This window comes from Choloepus didactylus, chromosome 7, assembly GCF_015220235.1.
Source record: "Choloepus didactylus isolate mChoDid1 chromosome 7, mChoDid1.pri, whole genome shotgun sequence".
Classification (NCBI taxonomy): Eukaryota; Metazoa; Chordata; class Mammalia; order Pilosa; family Megalonychidae; genus Choloepus; species Choloepus didactylus.
The window spans coordinates 91,848,316-91,859,798 of record NC_051313.1 but is presented as its reverse complement, the minus strand read 5'-3'; the positions used below and the strand labels follow the sequence as shown (position 1 = coordinate 91,859,798).

At 35.8% G+C, this 11,483-nt stretch overlaps 1 pseudogene; it reads right to left on the bottom strand.

Annotated features, from left to right (window-relative positions):
• Positions 1 to 4,747: 4,747 nt before the first annotated feature.
• Positions 4,748 to 5,790, bottom strand: LOC119540655 (annotated as a pseudogene).
• Between the last annotated feature and the right edge of the window lie 5,693 nt (positions 5,791 to 11,483).

Below are 11,483 nucleotides of genomic sequence, written 5' to 3'. Positions count from 1 at the left end.
CTTTGAATTTTTCAAGTGTCCCTCTTGGCTGTAGCAAGCTCGCGCACCTCCTGTCTGTGTTCTAGTTAACTAAACAAGGCCCATGCTGAATGGGCGGGGCCACACCTCCATGGAAATCATCCAATCAGATTTATCACCTACAGTTGGGTAGGTCGCATCTCCATGGAAACACTCAAGGAATTACAATCTAATCAACACTAATACATCTGCCCACAAAAGACCGCATCAAAGATAATGGCATTTTGGGGGACACAATACATTCAAACTAGCACAGATACTAAAACATTGTTGGCATTGTTTCTGATGAGAAGTCTACTGTAAATCTTACTGTTATTTCTCTGAATTTTTCTGTACCTAACAGACTGTTTTGATTGCTACTGTAAACAGAACTTTTAAAATGATTTCCTCTTCTGATTGTTCATTACTAGTGTACAGAAACACTACTGATTATTGTGGGTTTATCTTGGACCATGCTGTTAACTCTAGGAGCTTTCTTGTGGATTTTCCAGGATTTTCTATATATAGGATCATCTCATCTGAAAATAAGGTAAAGTTTTACTTTTTTCTTTGCAATCTGGATGCCTTTTGTTTCTTTTTTCTAGACTAATTGCTCTCATTAGAATTTCCACTACAATGTTGAAAAACGGTGGCAGTTGGTATCCTTGTCTTGTTGCTGATCTTAGAGGGAAAGTTTTCAGTCTTTCTTAATTAATTATGATATTAGCTGTGGGTTTCTCATATATGCATTTTATAATTATGAGGAAGCTCCTTCTTTTCCTAGTTTTCTTAGTGTTTTTATCAAGAAAGTGTTCTGGATTTTGTCAAATGCCTTTTCTATGTCAATCAAGACTATCATGTTTAGTTTTGGTTTGTTTTTCCTTCATTTATTAAAGTGGTGTATTACATTACCTGATTTTCTTAAGTTGAGCCACCATTGCATACCTGGGATAAATCCTGCTTAATCATGATGTATAATTCTTTTAATTTTCTGTCATGTTCAGTTTGCTAATATTGTATTGAGGATTTTTGCATCTATATTTATAAGAGATATTGGTCCGTATTTTTCATGGTGTCTTTATCTGCCTTTAGGGTGATATGGCCCCTTAGAAACAGTTAAGAAGTGCTCCCTCCTCTTCAATTTTTTGGAGAAGCTTGGGAAGGACTGATGTTAATTCTTCTTGGAATAATTGGAAAATTCACCAGTGAAACCATCTGTTTCCCAGCTTTTCTTTGTTGGGAAGTTTTTGATCACTTATTCAATATCTTTACTTTTTATTTGGGGTTGAGATACTCTATTTCTTCTTGAGTCAGGGTGTGAGTGTACATAGGTTGAGTGTACCTAAGAATATGGCCATTTCATATAATCATTTTAATTTCTGTGAGGTTGGTTGTAATGCCCCCATTTCATTTCTGATTTTAGTTATTTGTATCTCTTCTTTTTTCTTGGTTTAGTTTAGTTAAAGGTTTGTCAGTTTTATTGATCTTTTCAAAAAACAAACTTTTGGTTTTATTCTCTCTATTGTTTATTTTTTAATTCTTTAATTCATTGATCTCCACTCTCACTTTTGGTATTTCCTTCCTTCTGTTCACTTTGTGATTAGTTTGCTTTTCTTCTAGATTACCCCCGTTGCGAGGCTAGGTATGATCTGAGATCTTTCTTCTTTTTGATGTATATTTTTAGAGCTGTACATATCCCTCTTAGCACTGTCTTTGCTACCTCTCATAGTTTTGGTATGTTGTGTTTTCATTTTCATATGCCTCAAAATATTTTCTAATTTTTCCTGTGATTCCTTCTTTGACACATTGGTTATTTAAGAGTGTGTTGTTTAGTTCCCACATCTCTGAATTTTCCAGTTCTCTCTCTTTTGATTTCTAGCTTCATTCCATTGTGTTCAGAGAAGATACATTGTATCATTTCAATATTTTTTAATTCACTGAGAATTGTGTGATGTAGAATATAGTTATCATGAAAAAAAGGTCCATGTGCACTAGAGAAAAATGTGTATTCTGCTGCTGTTAGGTACAATGTTCCATATATGTCTGTTAGGACTAGTTGGTTTATAGTATCATTCATGTCTATTATTTTCTTATTGGTTTTCTGTCTAGATATTATATACATTATTAAAAGTATTCTATTGAAGTCTCCTACTATTAATATATAATTGTTTTTTTCCCTCCCTTCAAGTCTGTCAAAGTCTCTTTCATATATTTTGGGGCTTTGCCATTAGGTTTGAATATATTTATAATTGTTAGGTCTTCTTGTTGAATTGATACTTTTTAAAGTATACAGTGACATTTTCTGTACTGGGTAGCAGGTTTTGACTTAAAATCTATTTTATATGAATTAGTATATCTATGCCAGCTCTCTTTGGGTTGCTATTTGTGTGGTATATTTTTTCAACCCTTTCACTTTCAACCTACTCATGTCTTCCAATTTAAGATATCTTCTAAAAGCATACAGTTGGATCATACTTTTTATTCAAAAGGTCAATTTCTGCCTTTTGACTGGAGAGTTTAATCCATTTACGTTGAAAGTAACTACTGATAAAGTAGGGGTTTTTTTTCTTCATTTTTGTTGTTTGTTGTTGTTATGAAAGGTTTATAACTACAGATTCAAGTCCTTGGAAATATATAGGATGATTCTGCTTATATATCTCTTCCTGAATATGTACTGATACTTTTGTCCTTGAAAGAATTTATTCATTTTATCTTCATTTCAAATTCATGGGCAAATATTTGATCATAGTATTTCCTTATTATCTTTTTAATGCCTGTAGGATCTCTAGTGATGTCCCCACTTTCATTTTTGATTGAGGTAATTTGGGACATTTTTCTCTCTTTTTCTTCTAAGTCAATTTGGCTAGAGTTTTATTGATTGCTTAAAAAAAACAGCTGGTAGTTTCTCCTACATTTTTGTTTGTTTTGTTTTTGTTTTTTGTTTTTTTTGAACCTCATTGATTTCTGCTTGTGGTAGGTTGAATTACATATCTGAATTTAGACCTCTTTACTCTTAATCTATGTCCCTGTGAGATCTAAGTCCATTAAATAAGACTTTTTGAAGATGTGTTATTTTTAGTTAAGGGGCAATGAACTGAACTAGGGTGGGTCTTAATCCAAATTACTGGAGGACTTATAAAAGAAAGCCACAGGGAGAAGCAGGAGGTCAGTGAGAACCTAAATTCCTGTTGTTTAAGCCAATCCATTGTGTGGTACTTGTGATAACAGGTGTGGTAAACTAAAACAGAGCTCTTACCTTTATTATTCCCTACTGCTTGCTTTGGATTTAATCTACTTTTCTCTTACTTTTTTCTTTTCTTTCTTTCTTTTTTTTTTGTGTACACATTTAGTTTTATTATAACAAAGCAACTTGTATATTTTCAATGTTTAAAACTGAGCGTCATCTTTCCTTTCCAATGAAACAAAAAGAAAATTAAAAAATAAACTGGAAAAAAATTACAATAGAGAAATGTCAATTCCAAATAAGATCCTACAGGTTCTGCTGATTCTCCCATCGAGTGGCAGGGCAAATCATCATTAGGAGATAATTTTATTTTAAAAGTGTCATCTTAAACTGCAAGGATGTCCATTAAACATCACAATTAAACATGCCAAAGGAGAAGCCATGTTGTCAAATTCCCACTTAACCCACCCAGACATCTCAAAACCATCCTTTGCTGACCTTCTATAACCCCATTTTTTAAAGTTTTTTTTTTTTTTCTTTTTTTAAACAAGAGAAAGTAGAGAGATACATGTTTGTGCCAGTTTGAATGTATTGTGTCCCCCAAATGCCATTATCTTTGTGGTCTTGTGTGGGGCAGAAGTTTTGGTGCTGGTTGGATTTGCTTGGAATGTGCCCCACCCAGCTGTGGGTAATGATTCTGATGAGATGTTCCCATGGAGGTGTGGCCCCACCCATTTGGGGTGGGCCTTGATCAGTGGAGCCATATAAATGAGCTGACTCAGAGAGAGGGAAGAGAGTGCAGCTGGGAATGATGTTTTGAAGAGGAGCAAGCTTGCTAGAGAGGAGCATCCTGGGAGAAAGCTGTTTTGAGTCCAGAGCTTTGGAGAGGATGCCAGCTGCCTTCCTAGCTAGCAGAGGTTTTTCCAGAGGCCATTGGCCATCCTCCAGTGAAGGTACCGGATTGCTGGTGTGTTACCTTGGACGCTTGTGGCTTTAAGACTGTAACTGTGTAGCGAAATAAATCCCCGTTTTATAAAAGCCTATCCATCTCTGGTGTTTTGCATTCTGCAGCATTAGCAAACTAGGACAATGTTGATAAATGCTAACTGTCCATATTCACATAGAGACACAGTGTAATCTCTGAGCCCAATATATAGAGAAAGGAGGAAAAAAGCTAGAATTCTATGCACTACTACACAGGGGCCTGGCACCCTCCAGCTTCCAGCAGAGTGAAGGAAGCAGAAGGTTTTTCCTTTTTCCCACAGAGCACAGTGGTGTGTTGATTCCATAAAGTTTTTTTTTGTTGTTGTTGTTGAGACAGGAAGGGATAAAAATGAATTTGGAACAGAAATGGGTAGAGATTCTTTTCCCACTGCATTCTGCACAAGGTATTTCCCCCCAAATAAGTTGAGAACTGTGATTTAAAGGAGAGAAAAGAGATCTCAAAAACAGGGCAACTGAGCACAAGATGGAAAAAAAAAAAAAAAAAAGAGAAAAAAGACTGCAACTTGCTCCCAGGGACTGGAGAAAATTAAAAAGGGAAGGCTGGAATCCATCAGTGTTCTATTAGTCATCTTCTCCTTTATCCTCCTCTCCTTCCTCTCCCTCATCATCATCTTCATCTTCTTCCCCTTCTTCATCAATATCTTCCAATCCCTCTTCATCATCATCTTCTTCTCCTTCCCCTTCGTCATCATCCATATCAGGAACCAAACAGTACTGTAATGAATTTGGCCAAATATCATCTTTGATGACCTCTCCTAACTCAGCTGCACCTGCATCAGAATGGTCAGTAAACCAGGTAAAGAAGCTCTCTGGTTCTTCATGCTGCCTCTTCCTGCTGGCTTTATTCTGTGTTTGACTTGAATGTTTCGTCAAGTCCTTTCAAGATTTCCATTTGATTTCAGCCGACTTTGAGGATGGATCACCACTCTCATTCAGATGAAATTCTTTGGAGAGAACTTTATTTTTGAAGTAAATATTTTCATCAAAATAAAAATTTATTCTGTAACCTGACTTAATATCTTCAAATTCTGTCACTTCAACTCTGTTCAAATAATGCAGTGCCTCTTCACCCTCCTGCCCAAGAAGTGCAGACACTTGTGAATGGTTGACAAATGTTGCTATGCAAAAATTTGGGTTTTTGGCAATCAATTCTGACATCTTCTGAAAGAATGGCTGGTGGAGTTTATTATACTTCTGTTCTACTTTTAAAATCTCCTCATTGGCTTGTTCATTGAGTCTGTCTATTTCATTTTGCACTTCATCAATATGTTAAATTGTTTCTTGCTGTTCTTTTTCTCCTTTCAGCAAGTCCAGAGAAACTGATGTTTCCTCTGGCTTGGGGGCAGGAAGCAGCCTTACTTTCTTCATTTGAGGCAGGAATGAAGACTGGCTTTGGGGGGCATGCTGTCAGGAAAGTCCAGTAACCAGAAGCCAAGAGAGATGCTCACCAGGAAGAAGCTCAGAGAACTTACTTTTTTCTTAAGATCAAAGCTTAGATTATTGATTTGAGAGCTTTCTTCTTTTAAAAAAGCACATAATAGTATACAATTCCCTCTAAGTACTGCATTGGTTGCCTCCCACAAATTTAGATATATTGTTTTCATTTTCATTGAATGCAAAGCGTTGTATAATTTTTCTTGTCATATTATTTGACTCACAGTTACTTAGAAGTCTGTTATGTATTTATAAATTTGGGGGAATTTTCCAGATTTTTTAATTAATTTTTATTTTGATTCCATTATAATCAGAGAACATACTTGCATGATTTCAGTGCTTCTAAAGTTGTGATTACCTACAATATTATTATTGCTCACAAAATCATCCATCCTTGGGTGGAAAAATGGGGATAAAAACTAAAGGACAAATGGGGTGGGATGGGGGGATGATTTGGGTGTTATTTTTTCACTTTTATTTTTTATTCTTGTTCTGGTTCTTTCTGATGTAAGGAAAATGTTCAGAGATAGATTGTGGTGATGAACGCATAACTATGTTATCATACTGTGGACAGTGGATTGTATATCATGGATGATTGTATGGTGTGTGAATGTATTTCAATAAAACTGAATTTAATAAAAAAAAATCATCCATCTTGGTGAATATTTAATGTTCTACTGTTCTTGGATGGAAGATCATACAAATAGCTAAAGTAAGTTAACAGTGTAAATCAGATCTTTGATATCCTTACACATTTTCTTTACTTGGTATAACTCTTAGCAAGAGAGGAAGTTGACATATTCAATATGATTATGCATTTGTCTTTCTCTTTTCAATTCTATCAGTTTTTTGTTTCATGTATTCTAAAATACTCTTGTTAGGTATGTGAAGTAAAGTAAAATGGCCACCTGCACTGGGCATTGCCAGGAAGGATCCCTTTCTGAGAAATGATTTTCCATAAGAGAACAACAATTGACCTGCCGGGGCAGGCTCTCTTAGAAAAATGTAACAATGGAGTGCATCCTATAGAATTCCAGATAAGCAATACCCAGTGATAAACCAATTTCAGACCAATAGGCATAGTTTATTGGAGTGGACAACGATACCATACTAATTAATGTATATCTGCCCCCATTTTGTAAGACCCCCCTATGTAAAATAGAAAGTTAACATCAACCAATCAGAACATTTCCTTGCTTGTTTCCTTATTTGCCCTATATAATCTTCCTCTTTTCTCCCCTCTGTGGAGTTGATTGCCACATGTGTAGATGCTGCCCAATTCATGAAGAGTAAACTGCTGAAGTAAACTCCCCCAAATAATATCATGCCTAATATTTTAACAGGTAAATGAACTTTAAAAATATCTATGTCTTCTCTGTCAGTTGTGTGATGTCTGTTGCTATCCATGAAAATATGTATTGTTCTAATGTCTACTTTTTCTGATATTAATATTACCATCCTTCATTTCTTATAATAACTGTTTGGATTTTTTTTCCCTCTTTGGATTATCAAAGATTTATTTGAAATTACACTGAAACTGAAGTTAGTTCAGTTAAATATGAACATTACACTTAAAAAATTACATTTAAAAATTTCTACAATTGTATGGTGTGTGAACATATCTCAGTAAGATTGTATTAAAAATTTTACAGACTTTTTTTGTCTTTGAAAGTTGAATTGTTAAATCCATTGTCTCCACTTTTAAATTTATTTCATAAAAGGCAGTATTTCTTCTTGCCTGTTTAAATCATATTCCATACTGAAATTCGTTATGTAACTTAGGAATGAAAACAATGTCATTCCCTACTTTTAGTTTGTCTCCTGGGAGTAGGGGAGGGTGGTATAGGAAACTTTACTTATTGAGATGAGTGTGAGGAATCAGTAAAGTCACACCCATAAAGCAATTTAATTAACTTGTTCTTAATTAAATGAGAAATTAAAATTCTTTTCAAAAAGTATATCAAATAAAACAACCAGTTGAATTTTATGTCTTATTCCATCCTTTAATTTTTAACTGATCTATGCCTTTATATTTAAAGTCTGTTCCTTGCAAATAACAAAGAGGTGTATTGCATTTTTATCTAATCTAACAGTCTCTGAGTTTTAATTGATGTGTTATGGTCATTTAAATATAAATTATTACAGATATTACTTAAATAAAAACTCTACATTGCTAATTGTTATTTATTTGTTTCATCAGGTCTTTGTCCTCTTTATTTTCTGTCCACTTTAAATTGAGTGCATTTCATAATTTCATTTTACTTTATCTATTGGTTTATTATTTATGATTCTATATTTTAGTTACTGAATTAGAATTAAAATATGAAAATTGAATTATTCACAATCCACCTTCAATAACATTATACCACTTTACACATATTGTAAGAACCTCAAAATATACTCCCAATTCCCTCACCATCTTTTGTGCTATTATTGTCATACATTTTACCTCAACATATTCTATAAATCATGAGTGCATTGCACTATTTTTCTTTAGAGTTTTATTGTTTTAGAGATAATATAATATAATATAATATAATATAATATAACATAACATAATATAATGTGTTTTTCATTTACCTTCATTTTAGCCATCTCCCTAAGCCTTCATTTGTGTGCATGCAAATTTCTGTCTGGCATATTTCTTCTGCCTGTAGAACTTCCTTTAACATTTCTTGGAATGAAGGTCTGCTTCTATTGAATTCTCATTATTTTTTATTTTCTGCCAAATGTTTCTTGTCAGTGGGTATAGAATTCTGGATTGTACATTGTTTTTCTTTTTACACTTCAAAGATGTCACTCGATTGTCTTCTTGCTTCTGTAGCATTGTTACACATTGTTAGCTTTATTTTGTCTCTGTTTCTCTGAAACATGTCTTTTTTCTCTGGGTGCCATCAAGATTTTTTTAAAAAAATTTTTAGCTTTTTGAATAAAATGTGTTTAGGTGTATGTGTATGTGTGTGTGTGTGTATGCTTTATTCATCCTGTTTTGGTCCTCTGAAGTGAAATCTATGGTATGGTATCTTTCAATATTTTTGGATAATTCTTGGGCATTACCAATTCAATTCTTGTCTATTATCACTTCAAATACTGTTATTCCTCTCTTCTCCTTCTGGGATTCTAAATATACTTTAGACCATTTGATACTGTTCTATAGCTTTTGTATAATCTTTCTTCTATGTCTCTCTCCTTTTTGTTTAAGTTTTCACTGTCTTTCCAAGTCTCTGTCAAATCTACTGATGAGCCACAGTGAGGTGGTTGTAGTTTCCTAGGCTGCTCAAACAAATACAATGAAATGGGTTGTATTAAACAATGGGAATTTATTCTCTCACAATTCGAGGCTGGGGAAAAGTCCAAATTAAGGCATCATCAAGGCCATGCTTTCTTCCCAAAGTCCAGTGTTCACGGACTGGCTGCCAGTGATCCTTCACTCCTCTGACATATGGCAAGGCACATGGTGGCATCTACTGTTCGCACCTTCTTTTCTTGGTTCCACTGATGTCCAGCTTCTTTTGTTCTGTGACATTCTCTCTGTCTGAATTTCATTCTCTTATAAAGGATTTCAATAATAGGATTAAGACCAATCCTGATTGAGGCAGGTCACACCTTAACTGAAGTAACCTCTTCAAAAGGTCCTACTTACAACAGGTTCACACCTACAGGAATGGATTAAACTTAAGAACATGGCTTTCTGGGGTATATACAGTTTCAAACCACATTCTACCTTCTGGACCCCCAAAAGATGTGTTCTTTCTATATGCAAAACTCATTCATTCCATCACAATATCCCCAAAACCTTAAGTCAGTTCATAAACATGCTTCCACAAAATTTAATCACAATGGATTATGGATGTGGTCTGTCCTGAGTCATAATTCCCCTGTTGGCAGACCTGTGAAACCTAGAGAACAAGTTATCTGCTTCTGAAACAGCATTGGAGAAATATTCCCATTCCCACAGGGAGAAATTTGAATAAAAACAAGGGTCACACGTCCCAAATAATTACGAACCCCAGCAAGGCATACTCCACTAGATTTCAATGTCTGATGGTCATCTATGGTATGATGATTTGTCCTCCTGGCCTGATGAAGTGGCAGCCCCACCTCTTCCAAGGCCATGCTCTCCTTGAACACTGGGGCTCCATCTTCTCCAAGCATCAGGATGATGAGCAATCTCTCTGTAAATGCCAGAGCACAGGCTTTATCCCCTCAGAGCACCGGGGTGGTGGCCAGATTCTCCACAATGCCTGGGGCATATGTTCCACCCCTCTGAGAACTGGGGTAGTGGCCAGACTCTCTGCAACCCCCAGTTCACAGGCTCAACCCTGTCTGAGCACTGCAGTGGTGGCACTCTTTCTGAACAATGGGGTGGAAAGTCTGCCTTCTCCAAGCACCTGGGCAGACTTGCCGTTTCCACATACATGGGTGGGCCTGCTCTCTTGACCAGAGATGATGTCTTGGGTCTAGATATCAGTTTTCATGATTCTACTCTTGAAGTGAGTCTTCCTTCAATTTTCCCCTTCTCTGTCCCTTTTATTCTGGGCTGGCAGAGGTTCCACTCATTCAAACTGTGCAAGAAACTTGTCGCTTTTCCATTTAGTACACAGGGGTCCACACCATCAGACAGTAGGACTTTCCACAGATCTTTCCTGGATAACTGCACCTCCAATCTTGCCTTTCACTGAAATGGCTCACTAAATTCATGTTCAGTTAAACTCTCACATGGAGCACTATTCTCTGGGCACTTGCCTTCTGGGAGCAAAGAATTTTCCAACCCATCAATTTCTGGTTTCTTTATGCCCAGGAGTTCAGTTCTCAGCTTATCCCTTTCCTCTCACATTTTACTATAAGCTGCAAGGAGAAAACAGACTCTACTTTCCACAATTAGCTCAAGTCCATCACTCTCAGTTCTGCCTTCCATCTGTCATCAGACTTCAATTTTTCCAAGTTCTCTGCCACTTTAAAGTAATGATCATCTGTCTTCCAGTTTCCAGTAGTCTCTTTGACACAATCTAGGACTTTCCTATTAAGCACTCACAATTCTTCCAGCTTCCCATTACCAAATTCCAAAGCCATTTCCACATTTTTGGTATTTACAATAACAGCAGCCCATTCTCTTAGTACCAAATCTGTTTTAGTTTCCTAGGCTGGTCAAACAAACACCATGAAATGGGTTGGGTTGAACAATGGAAATCTATTCACTCATGGTTTGGGGCTGGTAAAAAGTACAAATCAAAGCATCCTCAAGATGACACTTTCTTCCCAAAGACTGGCATTCTGGGACTTGCTGCTGGTGATCCTTAGCTCCTCTGTTACACGGCAAGGCACAAGGCAGCATCTCCTGATCTCTCCCTTCTCTTCTGGGTTCTGTCAATATCCAGCCTCTTTCTTCCTGTGCCATTATCTCTTTCTGAATTTCATTCCTTTATAAAGGACTCCAGTTATAAGATTAAGACTCTTCCTCATTGGGCTGTGTTACATCTTAACTGAAGTAACCTCATCAAAAGGTCTTATTTACAGTGGTTTCACACCCACAAGAATGGATTAAATTTAAGAACATGTTTTTCTGGGGTGCATAATGCTTCAAACTACCACAGAGGATATTCATTTGCATTATATATTTTTTTTCAAGGATGGAAAAAACATCAGATGGATGTTTTCTCATAGCTTCTGTCTCTTTGTTCACATTAATCTTTTTTTATATCTCTATATTTGTTTAATTTCCTACTTCTTATGCCTTAAATATGTTGGCTCGCTAGAATTTTTTTCTAAAGCTAGAACTCAGAAAAAAAGTTGTAAGTATGAATTTAATAACCTTGGTAACCAGGTTATATGATAAAGATGCAAAAAATTATTCTGAAACACC